Source organism: Melanotaenia boesemani, chromosome 3 (genome assembly GCF_017639745.1).
Source record: "Melanotaenia boesemani isolate fMelBoe1 chromosome 3, fMelBoe1.pri, whole genome shotgun sequence".
NCBI lineage: Eukaryota > Metazoa > Chordata > Actinopteri > Atheriniformes > Melanotaeniidae > Melanotaenia > Melanotaenia boesemani.
In genome coordinates, this window is record NC_055684.1 from 31,816,587 (window position 1) to 31,821,571 (window position 4,985).

The following is a 4,985-nucleotide window of genomic DNA, read 5'->3' on the forward strand; positions in this document are numbered from 1 at the left end:
TGAGTTTTGTGTTTGGTTGTTTGTTTTTTGTTGTTGTTTTTTGTTGATATAGGGTGTGATTTTACTCACCGCTGTAACCAAAATCCTTGTGTTGTCATGGACAAATATAGAATAGCCTACGTTTTGCATGTAAAAAAAGGCAGTGTGCTGTGTTGTTCGATTGTTAACTAAAACTGAATATTTTCTTTTCATCCACTCAGATGTCAGACACTCAAATAAAATGGTGGATATTAAAACCAAAACAAACTTCAGAAGTAAACAAGTGACTGGAAAACAGCCTGCGACTGCAGTGGTAAAACACCTAAATGTGTTCAGGTGCATCAGATGATTTATTGTTTATCACTTTTTTTATATTAAGCACCAGACAGATAAAGTTTTGCCTGCCTGAAGATCATTTTTTGCTCCAACACTTTGTACATTCATTATTGTTTATGAGTAATGTGCTTCTTATATTCTTACAGGCTGGTTTCAAAACAGTCCATCCATTTTCTATACCTGAAGTGCACCATAGACAGTGCATCACTGTTTCCGCGTTATTGGTTGATTCATCGTATAAAGATGCATCTTTCAAACCTACAAAAACACCATTAATATTAGTTTAGTTAGTAACTTTAATGCTGTACATATCCATTCAGGAGAAACATCTATTGTGCCACAATTTCAATTTAAATTTGGATGTTGGGAGATGGGGAAGGTATTCTGACCTCTGGAGTCAAAATCAATGCATTAGCTGTTGGCATCATATTTCATATTTCCACACTAAGTACAGTGAAATGTGTATTCTGCTTATTTATCTGCATATTAACTGAACCAAGTAATTTTAATTTATGACACTAACCAGTTGACAAACAACATATTATATTTCCTAACCCTTTATCAACCATCAGGAAAAATAGTGAATCTCAAGGACAAACAGCAAAATTTTACTGCTTTTTTTGTGTTGTTTTAACATTTTACATTTGACAATGTAAGATTAAAATGTGTAAAAATTACACACCTTATACATAAAGGATGTGGCTAAACTGCTAGTTTGCTAATTTGATCATCTTTTCAAAATCTAAAATGATAAGTAAAAAGATAAAAGTGCAGCTGGCAAATTGCATTATTCAAAATATACATAATATTTTGTCAAAATATGCACTTGAAAAGTTAATAATCAATTCAATGCAATTTTGAGTGCTTAAATAAATTTTAATAAAAATCTGGGCATTACTCCTCAAAACTGTTAGTTTGTTGTTTTTGTGTGTATGTGTGATTTTCATCACCATGATTTTTTTTTCTTTGTGACAGTTGCAAAAACTATAGCTCATGCTTTTCCTGCCCTAATAGAGCTAATAAGTTAGCTTTCTGGATGCACTGTGTTCAGACAAAAAGACTGGACTTCATCAATGTTTCTGCAACAATAAATACTTGTTTTGGATGGTAGGATTATGTACCTCGCTTTTGCGGCGTTACAGATGGGATGCAGAAGCTGTCCGAAACATGTGAAACAGATGGCACATAATGATTCACTCCATGCAGCCACTGCTACGGTTTGTCTCAGTTGGCATAAGGCCGCTAAGATTTAGATGTACAAGACAAGCGCTAAGATGCAGCACAACAGAGGGAACCAAGTGCTATAAACAATATTTAGTCCTTTAAGTTTCTTTTGATTTAACTTTCCTTTTCCAAAATGTAGAATCTCCTCCATTCTGACATGTGAACTCTTAAATACAATTGCAGAGAATAGTGTGAAAACAACATGAGCATCCACTGATGTCAGTACCTCACACAGGTTCATTTCTCCATTTGTTCTTGTCATTCTGTTAATTAAATTCTTTCCATTCTACTATGTTTCTCCTAATCCTTGTCCTTTGTCTATTTCACATCTATGATGCACAGAATTAAAAGTTTGTGGTTCGTTATGAGTGTGTCCATGTACAACACTAATTGCAAGGAAGCTGCTGCTGTGTAAAATGCAATTAAAAAGAGAATTCTATCATTTCCAAATGCCATAAACCAAAATTTTATTCCCAATAGAACATCAATGACAGTTGATGTTGAAACTGTGAGATATTACCATTTCAAGGAAAATATTTGCTTATTTTCAATTTGATGGCAGTTACACATGTAAAAAAGATTTTGAACAGGGGCAACAAAAAGCTGGAAGTGCAGATGTGCAAATGTTCACCAATCTGCCACAAACTGTCTAAAAATTGTGGAACAATTTCAGAAAATTTTCCTCAATTTAAAATTACAGATTTGGAAGATCCCACCATCTACATAGTTTTAGGAATTGTGGATTTTTCTATCCACTGTTTTTTGGTTGTTTGTTTTTTCCTCACCTCTGCTCCTGGCTTCTGGGTCTGGCTGATGACTCATCTGACTCACATGGCCTGGTCTGATTGTGTCCTGCTTATTAACTTGGGTCTTCTCTCCCATTGGTGCCGGTTTTTCTGCGTTCTTACAGAAATGTGTCTGTTATTTTGGATTTTTTCAGTTCAACAGATTAATTCCTTGGCCAGTTTTGGATCATTCACCTTATTACTGCCACTCTGTAGTGCCAGCTCCACAGGAGTAAGCTATTCCATGTCCAGTCAGAAAACCCTCCCTGCCCACCTCATTCCCTTCCCCAACCGACTCTTCAGCCCATTCTTTGTAAATACCCTCCTTTCACAAGTATCAGCTGTTATCTAATCTCTATTCAAGGGTCCTGTCATCCTCACTTTCCTTAACGCAGCATATAATATCAAAAGATTCAGGGAATCAGGAGGAATCTTTGTGGACATAAGACAAGGCTGAAGGTCAAAATTGGATGTTGATGATTTTAGGACCAACTTGCATGATTCTTAACTCGAAATCACTGAATAGGTTCAGGAACACTTCCAGAATCACTGTCTGTGAACACAGTTCACAGTGCAATCCACAAATGCAGATTCAAGCTCTATCATGCAAGAAAAGAACCCATGTGTGAACATAATCCAGAAACACCAGTGTCTTTCTGGGCCAAAGCTAATTTGAAATGGTCTGAGGCAAAGTGGAAACCTGTTCTGTGGTCAGATGGATCAGAATTTGAAATTCTTTTAGAAACTCTGGGTGCCAAAGAGAAGAGGAGAGGGACCGTCCAGCTTGTTATCTGCAGGCATCTCTGATGGCATGGGGTTGCATTAGTGCCTACATCATGGGCAGCTAACACACACACATGTGTACAAAACTCTTTGATGTTCTGAGTAATTCTTCTAAGCCTTTTACATTTTTCTCAACATGCCATAGTCTGGCACAGGAAGACATTATGGAAGTTGGCAAAGAGCTGAGTTTATTTTGTGGGGGTGTTTTTTAACATAGTTAGTAAGGCAGCTCTAAATGGTATTTTAGTTAACATAAATGCACATATTTTCAAAACTATCAGCTCTGCGTTGCAGGCCTGAATTTTAATTACTGACGTATGCTAACCATAAAACTAGACTGACAAAACAAACAACAAAAAAAGAAAAACAATCTTGGGCCATACTGCCTCCAGTCAAGTAAAAGTTTCAGTAAAATCAAACTATGTTTTCTTTTTTGTTAGTTTTTATTTCTTTGTGTAATTGTGTCTGAAAGTGGCATTTTTCATGCCATCTCAACTTTTTCTTATTTAAGATTGTACATGTATTCTTTTAGGTAAAATTCTCATCATGACATCAGTTTGTATGATTTTATATTGCTCAGTACAAAAAGATATAACACAGTATGTATCAAAGTGCAACATGAGATGCTAATAAGACCACTAAATTATCTAATTTTCTTTTAATTTAGCATAATGTGACACATTCTGTTTAATTGCTTATCGATAATTCAGGTTTAATAATGAATAAAACAGAACTTTTAACAAATGGCTAACAGTTCTGGTAAATACATTTTGCAATATTATCAATGTTTTTGTTGCAGTTATGCAAGTTTCCATGTACAACGTTAGGTTAGATTACATTCCTTTATCATTTCTTTGTGCTTAAAATACTGAAATAAAGGAATATTCTGATTTGCTTTATTTGCAAAGGTCACAACCTCTAGAAGCACACACACACATACTTAGTTAAGCCTTTGGTGGCATTTTTATTCTTGGAAAACAGTAACAGGCAGCAGAGGTGGCAGGAAGCAGAGTCACCACGAGGCTAATTGGTGAGAGGGAGCGTTCAGAGGACAAAGGTTTAGTGTTGGGGTTCGGCTTGCCATTATCTGGATTTCATATAAGATCCTGCCTGACCCAATTAATATGCCACCTGATAGGAGGGCCTCTCATCAACCTAATTTAGAGAATCAATAGGGGACAAATGAGAGCGAGAACGAAGCTCTTTACGCATGCATACAGACAAAGACCACCCAGTACAAGCTTGAGGAGCCTGATGCCAGCAATGACATAAACCTTTTGACAAATACTCACTCAACATAAACAAACATTCACACAGTCCCATGCTCCTGAAGTGCATCAATGTGCCATACACGTCATCAGTCATACCCACCCTACATAGACAAGGGAGAACATTGATGGATGTTTTTATTGCTTTGGCACATAGGGAGTAGTTGTACAAGCTGGACATAAAGAGGTAGAAGCTGAATGCTTCACCCAAAGCCTCAAGACTGCTAACATGATGAACTCTGACCCAGCTTCATTGAATGAACTATCCCATAGAGGTACTTGGAGAAGAAAAAGAAAGTACAGTACAATGGGAATATTGAACATGTTACAAAGCACTCAAGAAAGGCTGGTGGGGGCAGGGAGAATTGAGGCGGAGCTTTATGGCAATTATAGCCATAAAGTTTAGAAAGAAGCTGAATTGGGGGCAGCACTCAATAGCTTAAATTGCTGGACACAGTCATCAGTAACACCTTTTTGTCTGGCTCAGTGACTGTTTAGTGGGGAACTGTGCAGGAAGGTCTTATGGGAGTAAAGAAGCTTACATGACAATAAAATAAACTATAACAATGATAGATGCTCATTAATACGAATAAATTTTTAATACTTTAAA